The sequence below is a fragment of the Theropithecus gelada genome, unplaced genomic scaffold (assembly GCF_003255815.1).
Source record: "Theropithecus gelada isolate Dixy unplaced genomic scaffold, Tgel_1.0 HiC_scaffold_15791, whole genome shotgun sequence".
Lineage (NCBI taxonomy): Eukaryota > Metazoa > Chordata > Mammalia > Primates > Cercopithecidae > Theropithecus > Theropithecus gelada.
The window spans coordinates 12,942-25,764 of record NW_020257538.1 but is presented as its reverse complement, the minus strand read 5'-3'; positions in this window follow the sequence as shown (position 1 = coordinate 25,764).

Genomic DNA, 12,823 nt, shown 5'->3' with positions numbered 1-12,823 from the left:
ACCTCTGCTTCCCAAGTTCAAGTGATTCTCCTGTCTCAGCCTCCTGAGTAGCTGGTACTACAGTCACAGACCACCATGACCGGCTGATTTTTTTTTCTTTTTTCTTTTTTTTTTTGAGACAGAGCCTTGCTCTGTCACCCAGACTAGAGTCAGGGTGAAATCTCGGCTAACTGCAACCTCTGCCTCCTAAGTTCAAGCTATTATCCTGCCTCAGCCTCCCTAGTAACTTGGACTACAGGCGTGTGCCACCATGCCCGGCTAATTTTTGTATTTTGAGTAGAGACAAGATTTCGCCATGTTGGCTAGGCTGGTCTCGAGCTCCTGACCTCAAGTGATCCACTTACCTCGAACTCTGAAAGTGCTGGGATTATAGGCGTGAGCCACCACACCCAGCCAGCTGATTTTTATTGATTGATTGAGTTTTGTTTTTTTTTTTGAGACGGAGTCTCTCTCAGTTGCCAGGCTAGAGTGCACTGGCACGATCTCAGCTCCCTGCAACCTCCACCTCCCCGGTTCAAGCGATTCTCCTGCCTGTGTCCCGAGTAGCTGGGACTACAGGTGCGCACTACCATGCCCAGCTAAGTTTTGTATTTTTAGTAGAGACGGGGTTTCACCATGTTGGCCAGGATGGTCTGGTTCTCTTGACCTCGTGATCCACCCGCCTCGGCCTCCCAAAGTGCTGGGGATACAGGTGTGAGCCACTGAGCCCGACCTGATTGTTATTTTTATCTTTATTTTTGAGATGGAGTCTCCCTCTGTCGGCCAGGCTGGAATGCAATGGTGCGATCTCAATTTACTGCAACCTACTCTCAGGTTCAAGCGATTCTCCTGCCTCAGCTTCCCAAGTAGCTGGGATTGTAGGCGTATGCCACCATGCCTGGCTAATTTTTTGTTGTTGTTGAGACAGAGTCTTGCTCTGTCACCCAGGCTGGAGTGCATTGGTGCGATCTTGGCTCACTGCAACCTTCGTCTGCAACCTTCGTCTTCCAGGTTCAAGTGATTCTCCTGCCTCAGCCTCCTTTTGGAGAAAAAGCCTTTTTCCTCCAAATTCCTTTTCAGATTTTTTTTTTTTTTTTTTCAGAGACAGACTCTTGTTCTGTTGCCCAGGCTGGAGTGTGTGATCTCGGCTAACTGCAACCTCTGCCTCCCGGATTCAAGCGATTCTCTTGCCTTAGCCTCCGGAGTAGCTGGGATTACAGGTGTGTGTAATTAGCCACAAAGCCTGGCTAATTTTTGTATTTTTAGTAGAAACAGGGTTTCACTATGTTGGCCCAGCTGGTCTCGAACTCCTGCCCTCAATTGCTCCACCTGCCTTGGCCTCCCAAAGTGGTGGGATTACCGGCATGAGCCACTGCCCCTGACCAAAGCTTGATTTTTCTAGACATCCTGAGGCAAGTGGGACAGAAGACAAAGCCCAGGACCTGGGGAAAGTGGGAAATCTAAATCTGGGAACTCAGTCTACAGTTTCAGTGAGGGTAATTGGGAAGTAATTATATCTTTCCCTAACGGAGTGAAAAGAAATATGTCTTGGAAGAGATTGAGTTTGTGGAGGTGTGTGGGGGTGGCACTAGACCCATAAGCCAGCCCTCCCAGGGATATGTAGCCCAAATAGACATCTCCTGGTGGTCAAAAATACAAACCTCAAATGGTGAATTGTTTCAAGTGTCCTTCTTTGCAGAAGCAAAAGCAAATCCTCTCTGGAGGAATAAACCTTTATCCTAGGCCTTGAAGAATTCCCACAAATATTTTCCAAGGAAAATGTGGCTCATGGTAAAAAATAACTTAGCATGCAAAGAATGAGAATGAGTAAAGAAAACTGACTTGAGAAACAGATTTGCTAATTCCAATGATCTGGTAAAAGAATAAGAGTAGGCCAGGCATGGTGGTTCATGCCTGTAATCAACAGAGCAAGACTCCATCTCAACAACAAAAAAAATAAATACAAAAATTAGCCAGGCGTGGTGGCACACACCTGTAGTCCAAGCTACTGGGGAGGCTAAGGCAGGAGAATCACTTGAACTCAGGAGGCAGAGGTTGCAGTGAGCTGAAATTGCATCACTGCACTTCAGCCTGGGCGACAGAGCAAGACTCCATCTCAAAAAAAAAAAAAAAAAGAAAGAAAGAAAGGAAAAAAAAAAAACCAAAGGGCTGGGTGCAGTGGCTCACGTCTGTAATCCCAGCACTTTAGGAGGCCAAGGTAGGAGGATTTCTTGAAGCCAGGAGTTCAAGACCAGACTGGGCAATATAGTAAGACCGTGTCCCTTAAAAGAAAAAGAAAACAGTCCAGGTGTGGTGGCTCACACCTGTAATCCCAGCACTTTGAGAGGCCAAGGTAGGCAGATCACTTGGGGTCAGGAGTTCAAGACCGGCCTGGCCAACAAGGTAAAACCCCATCTCTACTAAACAAACAAACAAACAAAAAAAGCTGGGCACAGTGGCCCACGCCTGTAATCCTACCACTTTGGGAGGCCGAGGCAGACAGATCACCTGAGGTCAGGAGTTCGAGACCAGCCTGGCCAACATGGTGAAATCCTATCTCTACTAAAAAATACAAAAATTAGCTGGGTGTGGTGGCACACGCCTGTAGTCCTAGCTACTTTTAGAAACGCAGCCTTCCATGTAAAATGAAGTTGAGCTCCAGAAACTAAAGAGACAGTTCAGTGTTTTATTATTTTATTTTATTTTTATTTTATTTTTTGAGATGGAGTGTTGCTCTGTCAGCAAGGCTGAAGTGCAGTGGCGGGATCTTGGCCCACTGCAACCTCCACCTCCCAGTTCAAGCAGTTGTCTTGCCTCAGCCTCCCCAGTAGCTGGGAATTCAGGTGCACATCACCACACCCGGTTAATTTTAGTATTTTTAGTAGAGACGGGTTTCATGATGTTGGTCAGGCTGGTCTCAAACTCCTGACCTCAGATGATCTGCCCGCCTCAGCCTCCCAAAGTGCTGGGATTACAGACATGAGCCATTGCCCCCGGCTGGACAGTTCGGATTTTTTTTTTGTTTTTTTTTTTTTTTTTTTTGAGACGGAGTCTCGCTCTGTCGCCAAGGCTGGAGTGCAGTGGCCGGATCTCAGCTCACTGCAAGCTCCACCTCCGGGGTTCACGCCATTCTCCTGCCTCAGCCTCCCGGGTAGCTGGGACTACAGGCGCCCGCCACCTCGCCCGGCTAGTTTTTTGTCTTTTTTTGGTAGAGACGGGGTTTCACCGTGTTAGCCAGGATGGTCTTGATCTCCTGACCTCGTGATCCGCCCGTCTCGGCCTCCCAAAGTGCTGGGATTATAGTTCGGGTTTTATAGCACAAGTTCCTGCCCAAGTTCCGATCAGGTCCATTTATGCAAATGAAGGTGTCAAACTAGCTTAGTTCTGATTGGTCAGTATAGCTCAGTTCTGATTGGTCTCTTCAGCCCAGATTGGGCTCTGATTGGTTGGTTCAGGTGAGTGGGGTTTTTTTGTTTGTTTTGTTTTTGTTTTTTGTTTTTTGTTTTTGTTTTTGACAGGATATCTCTCACTCTGTAGCACAGGCTGGAGTTCAGTGGTGCAATCTCCCCTCACAGCAACCTCCACCTCCCAGATTCAAGTGATTCTTCTCCCTCAGCCTCCCAAGTAGCTGAAATTACGGACATGTGCCACCATGCCCAGCTCATTTTTGTACTTTCAGTAGAGGCAGGGTTTCACCCTGTTGGCCAGGCCAGTCTTGAACTCCTGACCTTAAGTGATCTGCCCACCTAGGCCTTCCAACATGCTAGGTTTACACACGTGCCCCACCACACCCAGTGGCCAGTTCAAGTGAGTTCTGAAAGTACCAAAGTTTTTTAAAATGCTGGTTTTGGGCTGGGTGCGGTGGCTCACAACTGTAATCCCAGCACTTAGGGAGGCCGCGACGGGCAGATTATTGAAGCTCAGGAGTTCAAGACCAGCCTGGCCAACAGGGTGAAACCCGGTCTCTACTGAAAATACAAAAATTAGCCAGACTTGGTGGCAGGTACCCGTAATCCCAGCTACTCCAGTGGCTGAGATAGGAGGATCACTTGAACCTGGGAGGTGGAGGCTGCAGTGAGCAGAGATCACGCCACTGCACTCCAGCCTGGGTGACAGAGCGAAACTCCATCTCAAAAATATAAATAAATAAATAAACAAACAAACAGACATTGGTTTTTAGATGACTCAGAGTGTGGGCCGGGTGTGGTGACTGACGCCTGTAATCCCAGCACTTTGGGAGGCCATGGTGGGCAGATCACCTGAGGTCAGGAGTTCAAGACCAGCCTGACCAACATGAAAAACCCCGTCTCTACTAAAATACAAAATTAGCCGGGCGTAGTGGCACATGTCTGTAATCCCAGCTACTGGGGAGGCTGAGGCAGGAGAATTGCTTGAACCTGGGAGGCAAAGGTTGCTGTGAGATCATGCCATTGCACTCCAGCCTAGGCAACAAGAGCGAAACTCTGTCTCAAAAAAAAAAAAGAGAGAGAGAACGCAGTGTGTGTGTGTGACGTCTAGTCGTCGACAAATGGCTGTTTGGCTCTATTTTAAATTTAGGCACAATTAGCCACCCAGGATCCATCTTTAATGATTGGCTCTTTCAGATTCACATTTGTTCACACAGTTTACAGTCATGGTGGCTCACACCTGTAATCCCAGCAATTTGGGAGCTGGGGTAGTAGGATCACTTGAAGCCGGGAGCAATCCTGTATGTTGCTAAAATAACTTTCCTTTTTCTAGACTTAAATGGCTGACCGACTCTACTTCTGGTTGACTTGTTTCTCTTTCAGTGTGATAATATAGGCTGCAAGGTGGCTCACACCTGTAATCCTTGCACTTTGGGAGGGTGAGGCAGGAGGATCACTTGATGTCAGGAGTTCGAGACCAGCCTGGCCAATATGGTGAATCCCCATCTCTACTAAAAATACAAAAAATTAGCCTGGGGTAGTGGCGTATGCCTATTGTCCCAGCTACTTGGGAGGCTGAGGTAGGAGAATCGCTTCAACCCAGAAGGCAGAGGTTGCAGTAAGCTGAGATCGTGCCCTGCACTCCAGCCTGGGCAACAGAGCAAGACCCCATTTCAATAAATAAATAAATAAGTATGATAACATATTTCATCAAATTACATTTAAGTCCTGCTGAACTATGAGCAACATCTTTCTTCCATTAATTAAGACAAATTACAAATCAAACTGCCTTAATCAATAAAAGAAATTTATTGGCTTACATAACTGAACAATCTGGGAGATGAGTTTTAGTGAAAGCTCAATCTGGAACTCAAATGATACTCTCAACACTTTGCTTCCTTCTCCATTTCTCAGCTTGGAGAAAGGCACCTAATTTTTTTTTTTTTTTTTTAAGATGGAGTCTCACTCTGTTGCCCAGGCTGGAGTGCAGTGGCACAGTCTTGGCCTGTAATCCTAGCACTTTGGGAGGCCGAGGCGGGTGGATCACCTGAGGTCAGGAGTTCGAGACCAGCCTGGCCAACATGGTGAAACCCCATCTCTACTAAAAATACAAAAAAATAGCCAGGCCTGGTGGCGGGCGCCTGTAATCCTAGCTACTCAGGAAGCTGAGACAGGAGAATCGCTTGAACCCAGGAGGCAGAGGTTGAAGTGAGCTGAGATCATGCCACTGCATTCCAGTCTGGGCAACAAGAGTGAAACTCCATCTTAAAAAAAAAAAAAAAAAAGCCAGGCCTAGCGGCTCACACCTGTAAGCACAGCAATGTAGGAGATCTAGGGAGGAGGATTGCATGAGCCCAGGAGTTCAAGGTCAGCCTGGGCAACAGTGTGAGACCCCATCTCTACAAAAAATTTTAAAATTAACTGGGTACAGGCCAGGCACAGTGGCTCACGTCTGTAATCCCAGCACTTTGGGAGCCCAAAGTGGACAGATCACTTGAAGCCAGGAGTTCAAGACCAGCCTGGCCAACATGGTAAAATCCTGCCTCTACTAAAAATACAAAAATTAACTGGGCATGGTGGTGCATTCCTGTAACCCCAGCTACTCAGTAGGCTGAGGTATGAGGATCGCTTTAGCCCAGAAGGCAGTGGTTGCAATGAGCCAAGACTGAGTCATTGCACTCCAGCCTGGGCAACAGAGGAAAACACTCAAAAAACAAAAAAAAAATTATGCCCAGTGTGATGGCTTACAACTGTAATCCCAGCACTTTGGGAGGCTGCAGCAGATGCATCACTTGAGGTCAGGAGTTGAAGACCAGCCTGGCCAACATAGTGAACCTCCCGTCTCCACTAACAATACGAAAATTAGCCAGGCATGATGGTACATGCCTGTAATCCCAGCTACTCAGCAGGCTGAGGCAGGAGAATCACTTGAACCCACAAGGCAGAGATTGCAGTGAGCCGAGATCGTGCCACTGCACTCCAGCCTGGGCGACAGAGCAAGACTCTGTCTAAAAAAACAAACAACAACAACAGCAACAAAAACCCAAGATCTTTCTCTGTTGCCCAGGCTGCAGTGCAGTGATTTGATCACAGCTCACTGCGGCCTCAAATGCCTGGGCTTAAAGGACCCTCCACCTCAGCCTCCTGAGGGAAGGAGGCACCCAATTAGTTGGGATCACAGGCACGTGCCATCATTCCCAGTTAATTTTTTTTTGTAAAGATGAGGTATTGCCCTCTTGATGCAGTCTTGCCATCTTGCCCAGACTGGTCTCAAACTCCTGGGCTCAAAAAATCCTCCGGTCTTGGCTTCCCACAGTGCTGGGATTATAGAGTTAGTGATTTTTTTTTTTTTTTTTTTTTTTTTTTTGAGATGGAGTCCCACTCTGTCACCCAGTCTGGAGTGCAGCAGCGCCGTCTCGGCTCACTGCAACCTCTACCTCCTGGGTTCAAGCAATTTTCCTGCCTCAGCCTCCTGAGTAGCTAGGATTACAGATGTGTGCCACCACAGCCAGCTAAGGTTTATATTTTCAGTAGAGACAGGGTTTCGCCATGTTGGCCAGACTGGTCTCAAACTCCTGACCTCAGGTGATCTGCCCACCTTGGCCTCCCAAAGTGCTGGGATTATAGGCGTGAGCCACTGCACCTGGATAATTGATTTTTTATAAAGGTGCCACAGCCTTTCAATGAGGAAAGAACAGTCTTTTCAACAAATGATGCTGGGATAATTTGATATTTACATGCACAGAATGAATTTGGACCCCTGTTTACACATACACAAAAATTAATTCAAATGTACCCGTTACCTAATGTAAGAGCTAAAAGTATAATACTGTTATAAAACATTCAAATCCTTGTGACTTTGGATTAGACAACAGTTTCTTAAATATGATACCAAAAGTACAAGCAATTTAAAAAATAGATAAATTGGGCTGGGCGTGGTGGCTTATGTCTATAATTCCAGCACTTTGGGAGGCCGAGGTGGGCAGATCACCTGAGGTCAGGAGTTCGAGACCAGCCTGGCCAACATGGTGAAACCCCATCTCTACTAAAAATACAAAAATTAGCTGGGCATGGTGGCATGTGCCTGTAATCCCAGCTACTTGGAAGGCTGAGGCAGGAGAATCACTAGAACCCGGGAGGTGGAGGTTGCAATGAGCCAAGATCGCACCATTGCACTCCAGCCTAGGGGCAAGAGTCAGACTTCGTCTCAAAAAAAAAAAAAAAAAAAAAAAGATAAATTGGATTTTATCAACCTCCAACATCAAAAGCCAAAAGCTTTGGAGCTGCGCATGGTGGCTTGTGCCTGTAATTCCATGTATTTAGGAGGCTGAGGAGGGATCACTGGAGCCCAGAAGTTGAGACCAGCTTGGGTAATCTAGCAAGACTCCCCCCACCAGCATTTATTTATTTATTTTTTCTCTTCTGCTTTTCTTTCTTTCTTTCTCTTCTTCTCCTTTTTTTTTTTTTTTCTTTTTTTTTTTTTTTTTGAGATGCAGTTTCACTCTTGTCACCCAGGCTGGAGTGCAGTGGTGCAATCTCAGCTGACTGCAACCTCCGCCTCCTGGGTTCAAGAGATTCTCCTGTCTCAGCCTCCAGGGTAGCTGGGATTACAGGCACGTGTCACCACACTCAGCTAATTTTTGCGTTTTTAGTAGAGATGGGGTTTCACCATGTTGGCCAGGATGGTCTTGAACTCCTGACCTTGTGATCCATCCACCTCAGCTTCCCAAAGTGCTGGGATTACAGGTGTGAGCCACTGCACCTGGCCATTTGTTTGTTTGTTTGTTTGTTTTAAGATGAAGTCAGCCGGGCACGGTGGCCAGAGGTAGGTGAATCACCTGAGGTACGGAGTTCGAGACCAGCCTGACCAACATGGAGAAACCCTGTCTCTACTAAAAATACAAAGTTAGCCGGCCGTAGTGACTCATGCTTGTAATCCCAGCTACCTGGGAGGCTGAAGCAGGAGAATTGCTTGAACTCGGGAGGCAGAGGTTGAGGTGAACCTAGATTGTGCCATTGCACTCCAACCTGGACAATGATAGCAAAACTCTGTCTCAAAAAAAAAGGAATGAGGTAGTGATAGATGCTACACCGTGGATGAACCTTAACAGTATTATGCTAAGTAAAAGAAGCCAGATACAAAAGGCCACATATTCTATGATACCCAGAATAGGCAGATTCATTGAGATGGAAAGTGGGTTTGTGGTTGCTCAGGACTGTGGGAGTAGGTAATAAGGATTGACTGCTTCATATTTGTGAGGTTTCTATTTAGGGGAGAGAAAATGTCCTGAGTGGCAGTGCAAGACCCTATCTCAAATAAATAAATAAAAATAAATATGACTGGGGACCAAATGTGGTGGCTTACACTTGTAATCCCAGAACTTTGAGAGGCCAAGCAGGAAAGATCCCTTCAGCACTGGAGTTTGAGACCAGCCAGGTCGACATAGTGAGGCCTTGTCTCTACAAAAAAAATGTTAAGGTCCCAGCTACTTGGGAGGATCACTTGAGCCAGGGAGGTTGAGGCTGCAGTGAGCAGTGATTATGCCATTGCACTCCAGCCTAAGTGACAGATCAAGACCCTGTCTCAGAAAAATAAAAGAAAAAGAAAGAAAAAAAAAGAAATATAATTGGTATACCTCTTTGGCAGAGCTATTTGGTAATATATATTTAAATTTCAAAATTAGCGTAGCCTTCCATCTTGGGTTTCCACTTGTAGGCATCAGCGGTAGAGAATTACAGGCACAAATTTAGAAGAAAGCATGTACAAAGATGGTAATTGCAGGATTGTTTACATGTGTACAAATTGGAAACAAATGTCCATAATTAAGGGAATGATTAAATTGTATAGTGGATGATAGTTGCCTTCCTAGTATCCATTTCCTTCTTCCTCTTTTCTAAAAAAATTATAATTTTATGCAAATATCCACCTTTCCTCTGAGGTCCAAAATCCCAGAGAAAGCTGACCTCACCAGCGGCTCAAAGGATAGGTCTAATTGTCTAAGTGTACTTACATCTATCTTGCCAATGATGTTTTGCAAAAGAGCATGAAACTCACTTTAGCGTGTGACTCAATTCAGGTTCCTGGGGATTGTGGAAAGTTCTTCCTTGATCTTCTGGGAGAGCTTCTGAAATCAACTCAATCTGGTTTCTGAATTCAAAAGTTTGTGTACTCAACATAGCCATCTTCTGAGCATTAGGGAAGCCAGACTCAGAACGAGGCCCACACTGTAGATGGTAGAGCAGAGATAGGAAAACAGAGAGACAGGAAGAACCTCATTCTTGAAATGATTCAGCCTATGGATGACCCAACCCTGAAGAGCAGTCTATCTAGTCTTTCTGCTGGACAAGCCAATACATTTCCTTATTGGTTTTGTTTGTTTGTTTGTTTATTTTCTTGAGATGGAGTTTCGCTCTTCTTGCCTAGGCTGGAGTGCAATGACACAGTCTCCACTCACTGCAACCTCCGCCGCCTGGGTTCAAGCCATTCTCCTGTCTCAGCCTCCCAAGTAGCTAGGATTACAGGCACCAGCCACCACGCCAGGCTAATTTTTGTATTTTTAGTAGAGATGGGGTTTCTCCATGTTGGCCAGGCTAGTCTTGAACTCCTGACCTCAGGTTATCTGCCCACCTTGGCCTCCCAAAGTGCTGGGATTACAGGTGTGACCCACCATGCCCAGCCCATTTCTTTATTGTTTAAGCCAGTTTGAGTTGGATTGTCTGGTACTTGCTTCTGAAAGCCGCCTAGATGATACACTATGACACAACTATATTAGGAATTCAATGTAGGAGTTTTAAAAATAATATCAGTTTTTAAAATGAAGTAGAGTTCTATATACTGGCAAAATTTTAAAAAAGCAGGCCAGGCATGGTGGTTCACGCCTATAATCCCAGCACTTTGGGAGGTTGGAGCAGGCAGATCACTTGAGGTCAGGGGTTCAAGACCAGCCTGGCCAACATAGTGAAAACCGGATCTCTACTACAAAATAAATAAATAATACAAAAATTAGCTGGGCATAGTGACGTGTGCCTGTAATCCCAGGAACTTGGGAGGCTGAGTTAGGAGAATAACTTGAACCTGGGAGGCAGAGGGTGCAGTGAGTCGAGTGACTCACTGCGTTCCAGCCTGGGGGATACAGCAAGACTCCCTCTCAAAAAAAATAAAAATAAAAATAAAAATAAAAAGCAAAGGCTAGGTGCAGTGGCTCACGCCAGTAATCCTCAGTAATCCTAGGACTTTGAGAGACTGAGGTGGGTGGATCGCTTGAGCCCAAGAGTTTGAGACCAGCCTGGACAGCATAAGGAGACACTGTCTCTATAAAAACTGCAAAAAACTAGCTGGGTGTGGTGACACGTGCCTGTAGTCCCAGCTGTTTTGGAACCTGAGGAAGGAGGATCTCTGGAGCTCAGGAGGTCGAGGTTGCAGTGAGCTGTGATTACAACACTGCATTCCAGCATGGATGACAAAGCGAGACCCTGTTTCAAAACAAATAAAAATAAAAATACCCTGCCCCAACCCAGGGGCCATGGATGATGTACCGGAGACAGAGCTACACACTCCGTTCCTTTTGGGAGCAATAAAATACGTGAAAACGGAAATTAAAGATTTAAAATTTAAAAAAAAAAAAAAAGGCCAGGCACGGTGGCTTATGCCTGGCATCCAGCATTTTGGGAGGCTGAGATGGTGGGTGGATCACTTGGGGTCAGGAGTTCGAGACCAGCGACCAGCCTAGCCAACAAGGTGAAACCCTGTCTCTACCTAAAATACAAAAATTAGCCAAGCATGGTTACAGGAGCCTGTAATCCCAGCTACTCGGGAGGCTGAATCAGGAGTATTGCTTGAACCCAGGAGGTGGAGGTTGCAGTGAGCTGAGATTGTGCCATTGCACTCCAGCCTGGGTGACAGAGCAAGACCCTATCTCAAAAAAAAAAAACAAAAACAAACAAAAATAACAAAAAAAAGCAGAAAGAAATAAAGAAAAGAAAAACTGTGTAATATTTGGTACATTAAAAAATTTAATGTAAATTATGAAGATAACAATAAAATCAGTCAATCCATCACTAAACTTATGAACTAGAACATTACAGAAATCATATTGACTACCCATGTGTGCTTTTTCAGTCTCATTACAGTACTTTTTCTCCCTCCAAGAAGGAAACACTATCTTGCATTTTTTTTTTTTTTTGAGACGGAATCAGGCTCTCTTGCCCAAGTTGGAGTGCAGTGGCACGATGCCGGCTCACTGCAACCTCCGCCTCCCGGGTTCAAGCAATTCTCCTGCCTCAGCCTCCTGAGTAGCTGGGATTACAGGCACCCGCCACCATGTACAGCTATTTTTTGTATTTTTAGTAGAGACAGGGTTTCACCATGTTAATCAGGCTAGACTCGAACTCCTGACCTCATGATCCACCTGCCTCGGCCTCCCGAAGTGCTGGGATTACAAGCGTGAGCCACTGTGCCCGGCCTATGCTGAATTTTCTATTAGCTATTTCTTTGGTTTTTAAAAAATACATAGTTTTATCGCATGTATATGTTTTTCTACACAATAGATTATTAGTTATGCCAAGGTTTGAGCTTTGTACTAATGGCATGTTATATACAGATTTCTTTTTTTGCATTTCATTTCATGTCATGTTACTTCATTTCATTTCATTTCATCTTGATGGAGTCTCGCTCTGTTGCCCAGGCTGGAGTACAGGGGCGCGATCTTGCTCACTGCAACCTTCGCCTCTCGGGTTCAAGTGATTCTTCTGTCTCAGCCTCCCAAGCAGCTGGAATTACAGGCACATGCTACCATGCCCGACTGATTTTTGTATTTTTGAAGAGACAGAATTTCACGATGTTGACCAGGCTGGTCTCGAACTCCTGATCTCAAGTAATCCACCTGCCTGGGCGGCAGAGCGAGACTCCGTCTCCAAAAAAAAAAAAAAAAAAAAAAGAGAATGCCCAATAATGTACTATAGCAGCTGAACTTCAAAACTGCTGAAGAAGAGGCTGGGCAGTGACTCGCGCCTGTAATCCCAGCAGTTTGGGAGGCTGAGGTGGGAGGATCACAAGGTCAGGAATTTCAGACCAGCCTGGCCAACATGGTGAAACCCTGTCTCTACTAAAAATACAAAAATTAGCCGGGCGTGGTGGCAGGTGCCTGAATCCAAGCTACTTGGGAGGCTGAGGAAGGAGAATCGTTTGAAACTGGAAGGCAGAGTTTGCAGTGAGCTGAGATCGAGCCACTGCACTCCAGCCTAGGTGAAAGAGTGAAACTCTGTCTCAAAAAAAAAAAAAAAAAGGCCGGGCGCGGTGGCTCAAGCCTGTAATCCCAGCACTTTGGGAGGCCGAGACGGGCGGATCACGAGGTCAGGAGATCGAGACCATCCTGGCTAACACGGTGAAACCCCGTCTCTACTAAAAATACAAAAAACTAGCCGGGCGAGGTGGCGGG